General features: G+C 44.5%; 1 pseudogene; it reads left to right on the top strand.

The window, feature by feature from the left end:
• The first annotated feature begins 2,450 nt into the window (after positions 1–2,450).
• On the top strand, positions 2,451–11,755 carry LOC123040393 (disease resistance protein PIK6-NP-like; annotated as a pseudogene).
• The last annotated feature ends 6,428 nt before the right edge of the window (positions 11,756–18,183 follow it).

Raw genomic sequence — 18,183 nt, 5'->3', positions numbered from 1 at the left:
TTCCAAAGGACAACGAATTGCCCGACAATACATACGAAGCAAAGAAGGTTGTCTGCCCTGTAGGATTAGAGGTGAAGAAGATACATGCATGCCTTAATGACTGCATCCTCTACCGCGTTGAGTACGGGAATTTTAGTGCATGCCCGATATGCGGTGCAATGCGCTATAAGATCAGCTGCGATGACTCTGATAATGTTGAGGATGAGCGCCCCAAGAAGAAGATTCTTGCCAAGATGATGTGGTATGCTCCTAAAATATGACGGTTGTCTCAAAAATGTGATGTGATGTACATCTGGATGAGTGAATTCCATTGCGCTCGCTCGTATGCTTATGCTTATTACAAATTTCAGGTAGGCATTTGATTTGTATGTATCTTTGTGTTGATCTTGTTCTCTATTATATACATCCTTCGTCCCAAAATAAATGTTTCACTTTTTGTACAACACTGTACTAAAGTTAATACAAGAGATTTTTTACGGTACATCATATTATCAAATATAACGGGTAGTATTAAATTGATTCAATGGTTGAAAATGATCTGTCTACATCATACTATCAAATATAATGGATATTATTAAATTGATCCAATGGTTGAAAATGATATGGCAGAATTTTGTTCCAAGGACATATTAGTAATTTCTTGTTAGGGAGAGATTTGTCCCTCTTTCTAGAGGATTATTAATCGTAATGATTAGCCTGATTATTTAGAATTCTCATTATTTACAATATAATCACACAGCCGATGCCACAAACGGGCCTCCATCACCAACATCCGCCATCCTGACGTTGCCGGCAATAACCATAGTCGGCACAGCCTGTAGGCCTCCACTCGCAAAACCTCTGCCTGTAGATGCCCCCTGCAGGCGGCTGCCCCCAGGACTTCCGTCAACCCGACGTCGCCTGCCCACCTCCCGGCACGCCACAAAAGCCAGAGCATGCAAGCCGCCGCCGCCAGCAGGGCCTCCGCCATCCCGAAGTCTGATTATCCCTCCTCCCGGCTTGCGCAAGGCCTTGCATCCACGCCCATGTGTCGACCCTACAACCTGCGACGCCCTCGTCTCCAAGGCCTTGTGCATGAGCAAGGCGCTGAAGGCTCATGCATGTAAGGATTGATTGGCGTACTACAGATAGACTTGCATCAGGATGGCCATGCAGGTTTTGTATGCGCTAAAGAGATGAAAATAAGTGGGGTCCCTGTGAAACGGGGCAGGGACGCGCATGGCGCTATCTGGCAACTCGCCGTCCGTTGTCGACGGAGGTTGCTTGGGCGCGACAATGCAGATAGCTGCCGATGGCCGGCTAGGGCAAGACGCAGGCGACTGCGGAGGACGGGCTGAGGGAGAAGGAAGGTCGGGCAGGGGCGACGGCCCTCGGCAGGCTGGCGATTACCGTCCGCCGGCTGCAAACTCAACAAACGCGCTATCACCGCAGATGGCGACGGTCCGGGATGGCCGAACTGATCGCTCGCGACTTACTGAAATTCTATATCTACCCTCCACTTGTTTTTGCACGAAACTGTCCTTGTGATTGATTAACAGTGAGCTGCCTAAAATACCCCTCACAACTCAATATACTCCCTCCATTTTTATATACAAGGCCACAAACTCAGATTACATGTATCAATATAAAAATTAATGTCTGCTTTGCAAGTCAGATTTTCTTTTCGTTTACTGGGATGATTAATACGCCACATGCATGCAAGAAAACTGAATGGAGAAAGCAGTTGATTGTCATTATGACTATATGCACGTAAATATTAAACATGTTGCTATTATGAGAAAATATCATTAATTTTGTCTCGATTACTGCTGGTGGCCTTGTATAGATGTAAAATGTATATTTTATAGTGGCCTTGTATAAGTAAATGGAGGGAGTACTACTAAAAATCATGTGTAGTATTTATTGCCTCATCTGGGTTGTTGAACCAGAAAAATAAACGGCCCAAATTCCTTTGATGTACCGTAGACACTTATTTCGGGATGGAGGGAGTACTCTCTTGCGAGGGAAACATGTTACCTCATTGGAACTCTTGCTTTATCCATCACAACAAGCCTACTCCAGGAATCATCATTCGAAAACCAGACAGGAGGAATCCGATCCATCTTTACCAAAAGAAAGGAAAACCAAAGTGTAAAGGCACCATGCCTGGATGCATATGCTGCAGCAAGAAGCAAAGAAGCTTCTTTTGCCCCTGCCCTCCATTTACCTTTGCTTCTGCGGATAGAAGTGGAACCAATAGCTAGCAACAACGGGAAGCAAAGAATCTCAGTCCCAGCCCTCTTCGCCATCTTCTGGTTGGTCGGAGCATGATGCAACCCACAGACGTCCATTCCTCTTCCCTGCTGGTAACTCCTTTATCTCTTTTGTGCTCCGGCAATGGAAAATTGATCCTAATTGAGGGAGGCATTCCCTTTGCTAAATAGATAGTAGTAGGTTCTTAAATTCTTTGTTTGCCCTGCAGATTGTGTATGCTTAATCGCTCTGGGAGGGAGTTTTTCCTTGAGACCGAGGGCGTCTTGATAGCCATCCAGGTGGCTGCCGCCACAAAGGTTTGCTTCCCTCTCTTCTCATGTTATTTGTTCCCCAGCTCTGAGATCTGCTATAGCTCTAACACTAACACCTAGCGTTAACAACAGTGTTGCCTGTATCTGTCCGTCCTAATGGAGGCCACGGCTCTCAGCATTGGAAAGTCCGTGCTGGATGGAGCGCTTGGTTACGCCAAATCCGCTCTGGCGGAGGAGGTGGCTCTGCAACTTGGAGTCCGGCGTGACCAGGTCTTCATCACCAATGAGCTCGAGATGATGCAGGCCTTCCTCATGACTGCCCATGACGAGAGATATGATGACGACAGGGTTGTCAAGGTGTGGGTGAAACAAGTCCGGGATGTGGCCTATGATGTCGAGGACACCCTTCAAGAATTTGCTGTTCGCCTTGAGAAGCAGTCCTGGTGGCGTATCCGTCGCACACTGCTGGATCGGCGCCGCGTGGCCAAGCTGATGAAGGAGCTCAGAGCCAATGTTGAGGATGTTAGCCAGAGGAACATGCGCTACCACCTCGTCAGATCCAAGCCAGTGTTAACAGCTGCTGAGCAATCTGCCATCGCTTCTGCAACATTGTTTGGCATCGATGGAGCGAGGAATGCCACCAAATACAAGAAATCAAACGTGGATCTTGCCCAGCTGCTCATGGTCAACAAAGATGAGAATACTGACCTAGGGGTGATAGCGGTGTGGGGAACAAGTGCTGATCTTGGGCAGACGTCCATCATCAGGGTGGTCTACGAGAATCCAGATATCAAAACCAAATTCCCATGTCGAGCTTGGGTCAGGCTGACACATCCTTTCGATTCAAAAGATTTCATTCAGAGTTTAGTGAAGCAATTTTACACGGCTGTAGGGGCTACAGTCCTGTTTGGAATGGAAATGACAACACCATTTGAACTAGCTGAGAAGTTTGATTGGTATGTGAAGAAGAAGAGATACCTTATTGTGCTTAATGGCCTATCCACTATTGAAGAATGGGATTGGGTTAAAGGATTCTTTCCGGACAACAATCTGGGGAGCAGAATCATAGTCTCTACAACGCAAGTTGAAGTTGCAAGCTTATGTGTAGGGCAAGAAAGCATAGTTTCACAGCTCAACCAATTGTCTGCTGATCAAAACATTTATGCTTTCAACCAGAAGGTAATATTCAAAGTTCTACTACCTGTTTGGTATATAGAATTAGGTTTAAAATACCTAGTAAGTCATATTACTTTTTTGCACTATATTGTAATTGCTAGATAAACTATTTTTCTTTAGTTCATGTAATTTATATATTGTGTTAACGATTGTGTTTTAAGTACCATATTTGGAATTAAATGGGCCTTGTTCTTTTACTCTATCGGGAGTTCTTATTTTTCAGTCGACAACCATGTCGTTGATACTTCATCTAAAGGAAACCAGGTAGCTTGCACAATTTACAAATTTGTGTGTAGTTAGGTAGTTGCACATTTATATACCTAAAGTTGTGCATAAAATTTCTGTTACAACTTTAGGATTGATTATGTGCACCTTAATTAACGTTGAAATATCAATTTTTCAAGCAATATAAAAATAACATATCCATGATATTTAAAGGGAATGGTAATTTTTTTTCTTCAAAAAGGAGGTTATTCCCCAGCCTCTGCATCAGAACGATGCATATGGCCAAAGGGGATGGTAATTACATGCAAGTAATATCTAATTGAAGAAAAAATAATTATAGGAAAATTATCTGGAAGCAGAATACACATTCCCATTCAAGTAGCTAGTAATGTGTGTACCTGCATGTGATTTAACCGAATTTAGTTTTAGGTTCTATTTTCCAAGAAATGGAACAGAAACACTTCAATTTTTCAATCAAACGAGAAATATAATGCATTTGAAGTTTTGAACACATTTGATTGTGCTTTAATTATTTTTGCATTAGAAATATATTGCATTAGAAGTTTTCAACACATTCAATGGCATACTTTTGCTTCAATTATTTAGCATTATATTTTATATTCTTTCATGTATAGGATTATCAAAATAGATATATAACACTGCTAACATGTGAACAGGGTTGTCAAGGTAGAACCGGGTTAACTACATCGAACACAACTAGTACTGGTGTAGATAACAACTCCACATCGTCTGCTGTGGAGATATTACCTGAACAGTCTAAAGGTGATGACGGAAAGCATGAAGTGAAAAACCGCATCACTCGCATCAAGACGATGGTGGCTGCTTTGGAGGAATCTCATCTTGTTGGGCGGAAGAAAGAAAAAGGTGAAATTATCAAACTGATTTCAAATCGAATTACCCAATTGCAGGTGATCTCGGTGTGGGGAATGGGTGGTCTTGGAAAAACCACTCTAGTCAAGGACATATACCAAAGTGAAGAAGTCAGTGGCAAGTTTGAGAAGCGTGCTTGGGTCACAATCATGCGTCCATTCAATCTTGAAGAGCTTCTTAGGAGCTTAGTTATGCAATTAGATAGAGAATCTTCTAGAAAGATGGAAGTGGTGGGTTTGATGGGCAACACAATGAAGAAATTTCTATTGATGTCACCTGCAGAGTTGATCAAGGAGTTGGCCAGACTTCTAGAAGGAAAGAGGTACTTCATTGTTGTTGATGATGTATCATCTACTATGGAATGGAATATGATAGTGCCAATTTTCCATGATGTGGAAAATACATGCTGCGTCATAGTTACCACAAGGGAAGAGACTATTGCTAAACATTGTTCGGAGAAACAAGAAAATATATACATGCTCACCGGTCTGGAATACAAGGATGCACGTGACCTCTTCACTAAAAAGGTACCACTTAAAACAAGTATATGTCATGCTTCATTTCTACGTGTCAGTCATGCGATGTAGGGTTTTTCCCATCATTACGAAAAGTACAAGTTCTATTCTGAACAGTACCTCGATGTTTTCCACATTTGTAAATGATGTTTTTGCTCCCTACTACTTGAGTGAACTAAGAGTTGATCAAGGATCCACAAGTGAGTGTCAATAAAAAAATCCACAGCTCTTTTTTTTTCCAGTCCGAAATCTCATCTCCATCTTCCCTGCTCGATAAACACCGCCACCGCCATCACCCTCATGTGCTCGCACGCCTGCCAGCCCCGCCACCGGCCAGCGACCGCCGGATCACCGTTGCGCCATAGCCCCTCTTCTTCGGCGAGCTCCTCCTCCCGAGTCGTCCATCCACTCGTGGTCGACGACACCGTCTGTATCACATATCTCACCATAGGGGAGGCGGCAGGCAACTGTGCAGCCAGCGCAGGTGAGCCACACCAGTGGCTGCGGTGGAGGTGGCCGTCGCGGGGCCAGGAGGAGGTCATAGCTTTTTGTTCGGTCTCTGAATTGTGGTAGTTTTTTGCAACAGTTGCCCCAGTTCTGGTAGTTTCGGGCTATTTACGCCAAATGGAAGGCTACATTTGTTGTATACCTTAGAACACCGTAAGTTGAGTGAACATATTTTTTCGAGAATGCGCTCAAGTGTCTTGCGGCACTGATTAAAGAGCGGCCCGGTGCACATAGTTTCCGCTTAGTCCGGAGGATGGTCTAACCACTTTGGTGTTTTGTACACAACATTTGCCAACATTTCTGCAAGAGACTGCAGGATTCAAACACATAACCTCATGGTCAAACCGTTCTCTTGAGGCATTGATTGAAAATAATAATGCGCAGCCTTAAATTAGGATGGAGAACAAAAGCCTGATAACCTGTAGATGCACACTACCATACACACTCCATGAAACCCACAACAGACTTAATGCCTTCCATGCACACACTGGAGACTGGACACGAGGTAGAATTTCCGCATAAGGAAGATCTTAGCCACCCCATAACCGGCACCGAATCACCACCTCATACCATGGAAACAAAAGGTGTCCCACCTCCCATCAAGTAGGCCATCTCCGGCTTAACCCCACAATGAGGAGGAATCCCTGGCAGGCCCAAGATGAGCACGGAATATGCCTTGCCCACAGCATAGAGACGCCAAACCACCAACCGCCGCCGAGAACCTATCAACTTAGGGCCCGTTCGGAAGTGCTCCACGAGCCAGCTTCCTAAAATCACTGCGTGAAGCCAGTCGAACACTCCTGCTTCAAGAAGCCTACTCCACGGAGAAAAATATCCTGCAGTGTAATTTTGAGAAGCCCACTCCGTTTCCTTTCTTTCTTAATCCATGGGAATTTGCCCACCATTTGTTAATGGTGATGTAGAAAGAGGAGCTTGAAAGCGACCGGGTGGGAGACCCCATCCCCGCGCGAAACTTCTTTGGCAAAGGGGCAGTCCAAAAACAGGTGTTCCGCAGACTTGAAAACTTGATCAGAGTTACTGCAAATGTCCTGATGCTCCCAGCCAATTCTGAAACAAAATCCAGAGAAAAAATTTAACCTTCACCTCTGCCTTAATGTTCCAAACCTTCTCATGTAGCGACAAAGGGATACATGTGTGGAACTGGAAGTCACAAGAAACTTAGCAGAAACGTTCAAGAGATGAATACTCTGAACCCCATCCATGATTTCGACTAAGTCTGAACCCGGTCTAGTTTAGCGTAGGTCGATTTCGACTATCCTAGCCATTATCTCATCGGGGATCATCGAGAGATGAATGCTCTAAACCACAACCATGATTTCGACTAGGTTTGGATCTGATCTAGATCAGTGTAGGTTTGACTAGGTCTGAACCTGGTCTAGTTCAGTGCAGGTCGGTTTCAACTATCCTATTGCTAGCCACTATCACTCTGCTAGATCAATCCACTGGCTTCTACTCCCGTGTGCCCAAGTCCAAGCCCATTCTCGATTGATCAATACATCCCCGCACTCGTGCTCAAGCTGCTTCTTCCGCTTCACTAAACACATCCGGACCAAGTAGGTGTTTTGCTTCCTTGTTCGTGCTACTGTTGCTGCTTCTCCTACGACTGTCGTTGATGGGGAGAAGTAATCGCCACCATCACTAGCTAGAGCTCCGTCAGCCACCAGCCGGAGCTCCGTCAGCCACCAGTATTGCCTACAGTCCCTGTCTGTGATGTCGCCTGCCAGTCCCTGACTCCAAGCTTGTCGCTTTCCTTCATGCGTCGTCCTTGTGTTGCTGCTTCATCCTCCCTTCTATTCATTTTGCCCATGTGTTGTGGATCCTTTCTAGTGTGCCCTCTTTCCCTCATGTGCCGACTTCTCTTGATGCAATGTCTTCTCCTGATGCACCATCTTCTCATGATGAACTCTATCCCCCTTGCGTGTCATCTCATCTTGATGCACCGCTTTCTTCAGGAGAAGCGTCTTCTTCTTATGTGTCACCTCCTCCTACCTATGGCCTTCACCCCTGTTCACACCCCGCTATTAACCGCTTTGGTTTTGCGAGGTGTTGCTTTTCCGGAGACAACTTACCATGAAGTTTTTGTTTGCTTGGAATGGCAGCATGTGATGGTAGAGGAGCTTCCCTCCCTTGAGTTCACCAGCACTTGGGAACTTGTCTCTCTCTTCATCGTTGCACATGGAAAGTTGCTTTATATAGTTTACTTACTCGTAAGTTGAAAGTTGCATATTTGCTCATAGTTCACTCGGAATAATATTTTAATTATTTAATTTCGTACTACCAAGAGCAAATGTTTAAACATGTGACTCAGGAAGTGTGACTGTAGGCAGTGGCGTGGCCAGGGCTGGGCTACGCCCCGGGCCAGCCCTCATAGCTACAGTATCTACGGCAGCTACAGTAGCAAAAATAGCTATAGTGTACAAAGGATTGTGGAGCCACGCCCCAGGCCATGGCCATAGTAGCCTGGGCCTGGCTACGCCACTGACTGTAGGACCCCTAGTTCCCATTTTTAACTGCTAAACGTAAAAATGTGATAGTATATGAGATAAATAAGCTAGCACAGTCCTACAAGTATATAAATGATTACTCCATACTGGATTTACCATTTGGGTACTAAAGAATATGATTTCTCAAATTTCAGGTATTTAAGCAGAATATGGATTTGGATAAGCAATATCCTGAGTTGGTTGAACAAGCAGAAATGGTCCTGAGGAAGTGCAATGGACTCCCCCTTGCAGTAGTCACCATAGGTGGCTTCTTAGCAAACCAACCAAAATCTGCTTTGGAGTGGAGGAAACTAAATGAGCATATCAGCGCCGAGTTGGAGATGAATCCGGAGTTTGGGACCATAAAGACTGTCCTTATGAGAAGCTATGATGGTTTACCTTATCACCTCAAGTCATGTTTCCTATATATGCCCATCTTTCCTGAAGATTGCAAGGTTGGACGGGGACGCTTGGCAGGTCGGTGGAGTGCAGAGGGTTACTCAAGGGAGGTACGCGGCAAGTCTGCAAAGGAAATAGCGGATAGCTACTTCTTGGAACTTATAAGCAGGAGTATGATCCTACCATCTCAACAATCAATTCATAGCAGAAAAGGAATTAGTTCCTGCCAAGTCCATGATCTTATCCGTGAAATTGGTATCGCAAAGTCCATGGAAGAAAATCTTGTTTTTACACTCGAGGAAGGTTGCAGCTCAAATAGCCAGACCACCGTGCGCCACTTAGTTATAAGCAGCAACTGGAAGGGAGATAAGAGTGAGTTTGAGAGCATGGTGGACATGTCCCGTCTGCGGTCAGTTACATGTTTTGGAGAGTGGAAGTCATTTTTTGTTTCTGACAAGATGAGGTTGTTAAGAGTGCTGGACTTAGAAGACACAACAGGTGTATATAGTCATCACCTAAAGCATATTGGGATGCTTCTTCACCTAAGATACCTTTCTCTAAGAGGATGTGATGATGTTTCTCACCTGCCAGATTCATTAGGTAACCTGAGACAGCTTGAGACACTAGACAGTAGACAAACCCTAATACTGTTGCTGCCAAAGACAATCATCAAGCTTCGGAAGCTAAACAATCTTCATGCTGGCAGGCTTTCGGTGGATGAGGTGGTCTCAATCGATGATGAGTTTGTACATGAGTTTCCACGGGGCACCCAAAATAGGCCATGTCTTTTTTGTCTCATGCCGCTGCTTTCTTGTATAGCATGTTGTGCACCTCAATGTGTGTTTCATGGTGGTAACTTCAGCCACCGTGATGCATGCAGATTATATTGCTGTCTTCTATTGCCTGCTATTGCAATTCGCCTGGACTTGTATGGTGTTCTATTGCCAAGAGGGATGAGGAAACTGAAAGCCCTGCGCACACTGGGTGTTGTGAACATCGGACGACGCGGAAAGTATGCTGTACAGGACATAAAAGGACTCACCCAGTTGCGCAAGTTGGGAGTGACTGGCGTCAATAAGGAAAACGGACAAGAGTTGTGTTCAGCAATTGTTGGTCTCACACGCATGGAGTCATTGTCAATCCGGTCAGAGGGGGAGCCAGGTTTATGTGGCTGCTTGGATGGAAAGTTCTCGTTTCCGGAGACATTGCAGAGCCTCAAGCTGTACGGCAACCTGGTCAAACTGCCGGAATGGGTCAAGGGGCTCAAGAATCTGGTGAAGCTGAAGCTGCGGAGCTCCAGGATACTAGAGCATGATACAACAATACAACTCCTTGGTGATTTACCAAACCTGGCGTTCCTACATCTGTTGAAGAAGTCGTTCCAGCACGGTGATGAGGTTTGTCTCAGTTTCCATCGGGACATGTTCCCAAGCCTGGTGGTGCTGGAATTGGATCTCATAAAGAACCTCAAATTGGTGAAGTTTGAAGAAGGAGCAACCCCAAAGCTGGAGCTGCTGAAGTTTCGAACTTGGGATTCTGAACTCAGCGTTGGGTTGTTCTCTGGGCTACCATCTCTCTGGAGCCTCAAGGAATTTATGCTGGACAATGATGACTACAATGAAGATTCCGTGGAGGGCTTGCGCCACCAGCTTGCCGCGAATCAAAATGGACCCGTTCTGAAGAGGTTCTGAGCGGTTCTGCCAGAGCGTTTCAATCCATGGAAGGTATTATATGAATGGTTGACCTTGCTCCCCGTATAAACTATGTTTAATACTAGCATTTGTCTTGAGTTTCCTCTTTTTAATCATATAAGTAAGGTCTTGTTGTTTTACGTCCTGAGCTGCATCTGAATTAATTGCTTCCTGTGTTTGTTGGAACTCGCCCACAGAATCGATCACATCAAATCACAATGAACACGCACGCACAAAACTTTTATAGCCAAGGGCTCTTGTCGTGCCCTTTGTTTCTCCTCTTTTTATTTTCTGTTTTCTTGTACACGATACAAAACTCACGCACACGTCTGTGTATATATACACATACCAACGCCTGAACACCTGACCCAATTCTAATGGGACTCCTACTAATAACCTAGACGGACTACTAGACGTGACATACCAGTACTCCTACTCTTTCCTAACACCACATGGGTAAGGACCCAAGTCCTCACGTACAAGTCCATGCATGCTACTAACCCACGTGCAACTAATCCTAGTTAACCAAAACACAAGCGGCCACCTTAATCAGACTACTACTTGACATAAAGTACTACTAACTCAAGATTATTGCTAACAGTGTTAATCTTCAAACAGTTTGCGTGCTTCCTTGTTGCATTGCCCAGCTGTAACTATATGTCCTCTGTACTTGAAACACAGACCCTTCGTGCACAGTCGCCGGTCAAGGTGTAATAATGTTATTATTTTTTGCTACTCTGATAAAATGAAATATGTTTTCCCTTCAGTTTGAGCTCCGGCTGCTGTTGAAAGGGTGTTGTGTCAGAAGTCAGAACACTTAATTTGCTTTCTCCCTCAAGATAAAGAGAAGCAAAAAAGGCTTTGCTATATGTTTTGTGTATTAGGCCCAGGCAGTTGTATATATTTTTTTAGTTTTGAACCATGCCCTGACAATGATGCATCTACCTGCTTCATCTCTCTCCAGCTTCACGTACGCAAGTTGGTCCATGTATCTGAACTGTTTGTGCTGTTTATCCATTAACTGTTTGTACTACCGAAGACAAATTAACATCATCCGAAATGCTTCTGCAGATGATGCATCGAATCTCCTGTGACCTGTCTTGGCCACCTGTTGGTGAGTGCATGTCAGTTTCCCTTCCAGAAGCTTCATGGTGGATAAGGAAGACAATGCTTATTTGATTCGAATCCTGGAGTACGATGGTGGAGCAACACACAATTATCAAGCTTGAGCTGCTCAAGTTTTGTTCTGCAGCCTTCAATAGTTTGTTCAGCTTTCCGGGCTACCATATCTCTCGAGCCTCATGGAAGTTGTGCTCCAAGGTCTCTATCATGGCTAGCTCTGAGTTGGAATACCTGTGGCCGAGCTGGCCAAGAATCCGTATCAACCCGTCGTGGAAGGGTCTGATCGAACAACAGCGATCCAAGGCAAGCTAGGATTAATGTTGTATTGCTCTGTTTCCTTTTGATTGTAGTATACCAGGTATTGATGTATGTAGCATTCATCGATTACTTGTTCCACTATTAATAAGTTTGTGCCCATTACTATATGTTATGTACTCCCTCCGTTCCAAAATAAATGTGGTTGTTTTAGTTCGAATTTGAACTAAAACAACGACACTTATTCTGGAATGGAGGGAGTATTAGGTTCACACAGTTGTATATTCTTGTTTAATTTTGTGTAAAGAACAAAAGCAGAAGTTGAACTATTTTGGCTACTGGGTAAAAGGGACATGCACTGAGTCCTGACAATGATGCATCTACCTTTTTCATTCTCCTACTTGCGTTCGGGGATTACCGTCACTCTCCAGCCTCAAGCAAATTACGCTCTAGACCAGAGTCAGTCCTATGCATCGATCTAAGGCCAAGCTAGGATTGCTGTTGCAGTATTCCCCTGTTTCCATTTTCTTGCAGTGTTAACTTTGTATTTCTGTGTTCTTATAATTAGGGCAATGTCTGGTAACTTGTTTTAGAGTCACTTGCGCTGTAAGTAATGGAATCGGCTTCTCTGGTCTGGACTTCCTCTCGAGCGTCAAGGAACTCTGGCTGCACGTTAAATTTCAGAATGCAGCAGCAGAATAGAGTTAGAACAGGAAGCAAGGCTTGTTGCGCTGCTCCGGATCCAGCTCGCTCCGAATCAAAATAAACCTGCTCTGAAGAGGGACCAAGGTAGAAAAATCAAGACAACTTTCATCTCGTTATGCTTTCTTGATTAGTTCCCTGTTAGGTGCAAGAATATATATTTGATGGTTTTTGCTCTTCCATTTTTGGTATAAAAAATGGATGTCGGTTGTGTAATTCTTCGGGTTTAAAGTTGTATTGAGCTCCTCACCTGTTAGTTGCCTTCTTCGGTTTAAACTTGTGATGGATGTATTTATATTCATGTCGGTCATTTTTGTGTGGATTAATGCAGACTGGCGACTATGAAGGTCATGTCGATAGGGTTTCCTGATAGCTATATGCAAATGTCTCCGGTATGTGTTCGTTATTTGTCTTGGAGGATAACATATCTCAGTTCAGTTACTGTATCTCAAGGCTTACTGAACTGATGTTGTACTAGCTACCAAGTACTTGACATGTTGCTGTTAATCTCTACTCCTAAAGGGGAGTTTGTATGTTGTTCGTCCCTCCATCCCTCGTTTGATCTCCCTCCCATCATCCCATGTCTTCCACCGATTTTTTTCTGTCCCGCATGCAGCAAAACAAAAAAACGATGAAAAACCCCCCAAAGTAACAACACCCCTTTATGTATGTAGGGGGTGATATGATCTTCGGGGCTGCCAAGAGCTTCGTTTGTAGACCCAAGATTATGGAAGCCTCATTATGGAGTAAATGTCAGTGGCGGTCTAAGAACTTGTGTTGCGGGTGCACTTTAGTCATGGTACTTGCAAACCAGAAAAAGCCGTCATAGAACTTGCGTTGCGGGTGCAGTTTAGTCACACGGGTTATCTGAACCGGCAAGCCGCCCGATTTTCTCTCTTTCGCGGTCACACGTGGCGCATGTGACATCGGTTGAACCGGCAAGCCTCGTCCCGCTTTCAGCAGGGTCGCCACGCAGCTCGAAGACACCACCACCGCCTCAACCTCCAGCACAAGCGGGTCGAGGTCAAGCACGGCCAGCAGGGCAGCGTCGCCGGCGCCTTCCCCTTCCCCTTCAGCCAGTGGCGAATCTAGACAGAAACTGGAGGGTGGGCTCAAAGCCTGTATCATGCCAATATCTGTTGGGTTGGGCTTGCAAGTGGCTGAATTGGGCCATGAAACTAGTAGTAAAAAAAATTCTTGCAGTGCTGGAGGGGGGCCTCAAGCCTGTTAAAGCCCCCCTAGTAGATTCGCCGCTGCCTTCAGCACCCCCGTCTTCGCTCTAGGGTTCGCACGCGTCCTTCCATTCCCCGTCCAAATCTAACTACCCCGGCCGATTGATTTCGTATTCGTACTTGTATTAGATTTTGTGTCCCTCCAATTTGATGACAACTAACTATCGCTGAAATTTGTGCTAGCTGAACACTACACCCAATTTACTTTGATAAGAAGTAACGCTAAACTTTGTGCTAGCTGAACTGAGACCCAATTTTACTTTGATGAGAACCAATGCTGAGCTTTGTGCTAACTGAGCTGACACCCAATTCATGTGTAGATTCAGCTGAACTGACACCCGACCCAAATTCATTGACTAACTAGCTGATAATGTCTAGTTACTTTAACTTTAGTCTGTCGTCGAACAAAAACTTGATGCTACTTTTACATCTGGATGACTGAATTCCGTCGTGTGTGTCCCATGTATGCTTATGCTTACATATTTCACGCGGGTTTTGTTCGTTCTGTATCTATGTGCCTACGTTGCTTTTCATTACCAAATGAAAACAGGGTGCTCTGCTCCCTTGTTCAACATAAACGATTTGTGATGAAAGCAAAATCACTCTTTATGTTGCAGGTGGATGCAAACACAGGGATAACCATGTATGATTCAGACGACATCATAAAATGCCTGGATAGAATTATAACTTATGGACTGTATGTTATCGTTTGTTTAGGAATCACTGTTTTACAATACGTACTCCCCAGTGCCTTTCAAGAATGTTCTGAGCTCCCTCACTGTGCTTGCTTTCAGGCAATGGAAGTATTCGAATCTTGCTTTCACTTGGCCTATTGATTGTGAGTAATTAACTACTCCCTCCATCCCTAGTGTAGTGTTAAAAACGCTCTTATATTATGGGACGGAGGGAGTATTTGATTATCCTAACGAAACAAAAGACACCGTGTATTTTTGAACGAAGGGAGTATTGGTTGTGCACTGTGCATAATTTTGTTATATATTTTGGACAATAACGGCTTGTCTTGCTTTGAGAGGGCGTAGTTGGAAGGTAAATTGCCAGTAAACCTATAAGCTTGTTTATTCCCTGCGATACTCTCAAAGATTTGCTCGAACCATATCCATTATTGATTCTGATCATCACACCAAGGTTATTATTTGTCTTGTCCTAGTATGCTACCATTTCTATGTTCTGATTGTCGCATGCTTTACTACCAGAGACCTCCTTTCTGTAAAATAGCACGTGAGGCCCATGTCGAATTGGAGTTGCTGCACTTTCTTAGGTATTTTGAATTTGGATATGTGCTGCAAATTTTATGAATTTGCATTTCAGCTCATGTCGCTGGTAAATATACATATTGATATTTTCTTTGCAGCTGGTAATGAATCAAGTCCCTTCCATCCATTTCAAAAATTTCGTTTGGTAGATTGTTATAATCTTTGTACTACTACGTAATCACCACCTACCAAGGGTCTGCAGGTACTAGCAACTGAGCTGTAGATGCATGAAGCATGGCTGGTGGACTGACCAACCAACTGAGAGCGATTCAGAGTAACGAGAGGAGAGTAAATGCATTGAAGCATGGCTGGACCATAGGTAATCCATTGTATTTTTCTGAATCCCTGTCTCTCTATGACCCACAGAATAAATACATCAGCCACAATGAAGGTGCTCTCTGTCTCAGCAGTAATTTCCGGAGAGAGTAGTGTTTTTTCTCCGGAAGCAGCGATATGGCTCATACTTGCATATAGTAGCATTATCTGGACCATTGGATAGGCATGATTGGTAGGTGGGGAGGCATTAAATGATACATGCGCAAGCGCTAGAAAAGGGTGTATTCCCTGGTCGCCGTATGACAAAGAGGTACGAAGGGGGGGTACGGGTATGGCTACCCCGTAGGAATCTTGGTTGTTGGGACGGCTCGCAGGCGACGGACAAGACGGCTGGTCTAGGTGCGTTGTTGATGCTGGACCTTGGTCCAGAATTTTTACGCGAGCTACCCCTTCCAATTTACTAGCCGTCGCTTACACTGCTCGGCTCCGTAATGGTACGAGCAGGGGATAGATGTCAGTGCTGAAAAGGGGAAAAATCGAAAGATGATTCAGCCTGCGAGGAAGAGGGGGTTGCGCTTGCGCCGCCATGGATTTCCTGGCTGATCCATTTTGCAGGTACGTCTCTGCTTCTCTATCGTCCTCCATGGCCATGGGCACCTGAGCGTTGATCGTTACTTATAACTCCACCCGAGCTACGAATATCAGGCTGCCCATCTTCCATGACATCAGAACGCCGCCGCGCTTGGATCTGAATGGAGTTAGCAAGGTGGAAAGCCGAAGCCGGCAGGAGGCGACAGGACCAGATTCGTCCCAAACGGCGCTGCTTGAGGGGGAGAAACTTGTTCAGATGCCAACACAGTAGGCAGCTAAGCGGCCGACTCAGGCGAGTCTGCTACCAAGCCAGATCCACGACCACCGAGTTGGTTCTAGAGGTAAGATTTGTTGCACTCAACATATGCTGAATATCGATTTGGAAGTTGGATTAGTCACGTCAGCTCAATTACCTGGATGGATAGCATTCCCATTTTTTTTGTACAGTTCCTTGCTGTCTTCCTCATGTTTACTAGAGGAGTGCAATTCTGAGATTGTAAACTAAGAGGCAATGTTGAATCGTAGGGTCCGAGTAGGTGCCGATCTGCTGGAGAGGACATGTGTGCAAGAAGGATGGGCGCACTAGAGAAGTCGATAATAAGCATATGCCTTGTTTCAAAATAAGAGCATGCATATGCTGGTACGAGTCATATCGAATTCTCGTGGGGAGACACATTAGCCTTCTCAACCTATATTTTCGAATTCTGACCATTTTAACAACCCTTTGATGTATCACTAAGCGTTAAGAAGGTTTTGCTGACCGCTCATATAAAAAGGTGATTTTGGAACATAAGCAAATGACGTGATGACAAGCCGGCAAAAAAATAAACCCCAAAAAACTATGGGAAATTGAAAAGGTCATTTAAATTAAAAATATGTTTATTTTTAAATGTCGAAGTACTCCAAGGATACCAGGAAAATGAAATTTAAGAACCTAAATTTGATGAAGAATTGGGCAGAGAATGCATGCAATATCTTTAATCAAAAAAGTGAGAAATATAGAGGCAAATTAAGTGAACACTATGGATGATCTATGTACTAACAGAGATCAACAAAGGATCGGGACAAGGTGCTCGTACACAGCTGCTGCAAAAGCAAGCTAGCTCGCACTCTTTATGATAATTAAACTGCCATCACCGTAACATCGTGCGTAAACTGAAACCTATGCTTATGGAGATGGACGGGTCGAGCACGGTCCAGATGTATCACACATCCGGGTCCTGGAAGTGGCCGTCTGGCAGATAGACAACTGTAGACGACGAGCTGTCTATTCCCCCCAACAAATATGAACCACATGTGGGCCATTACAACTGTTCAATACAATTGCCAGCAACAGCAATACGGTGGGATATACAGCAACAAGCTCCTATCCCTAGGTCGGCTATGGGTCCAGATAATAAGAGCACGTGCCGCTATGAGCCATATATATTGAATTTTCGTTTTTCTCCTTACTGCTATATAGTCTTGGTCTTCCTCTGGTCCTTGTCTTTACTGAGTGGGCTGCCATTCAGAGGATCTGATTGTCGCATTTTTATTATCAGAAAGACCTCCTTTCTGTAAAACAGCACGCCATGCCCTTGTCAAATTGGAGTTGCCACACTTGCTGAACACGCGTTTGAATGCTTGAATTATGCATTGCATCCGTAAATAGCTGCCATCAGAGGATGATAGCTGTCCAGAACACTTACAGAAATGACTAGTATCACCAGCGGAGCAGCTAACTTTTCACACCTGCAGTCTACACACCCTAAGAACATTATCCTGTTCATGTCATGCATATCTGCAGCATCACAAAAACGCTGGAAGTAACAAATTTAAGTGATCCTTCTGCACCTGTGCCCATGGTAGCCTGAAGCGACAAGAGTTAACCCTATTTTGTTGCCTCCATTAGTGTAATATGCGTATATTTCTGTTATTTATCGCCATTAAGATATCTTAGCACCCATGTGAAAAGTAAATTCAAGCAGGTCGTAGCAACAGAAGAGCAAAACGCAGGCAGTAAGAGAGTAGAACTGACTGGTGCAGAGTTGGGACTAGTAGTTAAAGATTCGTTTCAGGTTTTGAATTTGAATGTGCTGCAAATTTTAGGGGTTGGGGGTTTAGCTGCATTTTATCAGTTAATGACGCTGGTAAGTATGCATATTAAGTCCCTCCCATCCATTTCGAAAATTTCGGCTTGGTAGAGAGTAGTTATTGCTTCTGAACTAGACAAACTGCCATAGGTGGGTCTGCAGCCTGCACGTACACAGAGCAGTAAATGCAATGAAGCTTGGTAGGTGGACTGACCCTATGGAGTTATATTTCTCTGAAGGCCTGTCT

The sequence above is a fragment of the Triticum aestivum genome, chromosome 1A (assembly GCF_018294505.1).
Source record: "Triticum aestivum cultivar Chinese Spring chromosome 1A, IWGSC CS RefSeq v2.1, whole genome shotgun sequence".
In the NCBI taxonomy this organism is placed as follows: domain Eukaryota; kingdom Viridiplantae; phylum Streptophyta; class Magnoliopsida; order Poales; family Poaceae; genus Triticum; species Triticum aestivum.
The sequence above is the reverse complement of the archived record's forward strand: the minus strand, read 5'-3'. Positions and strand labels throughout refer to the sequence as shown.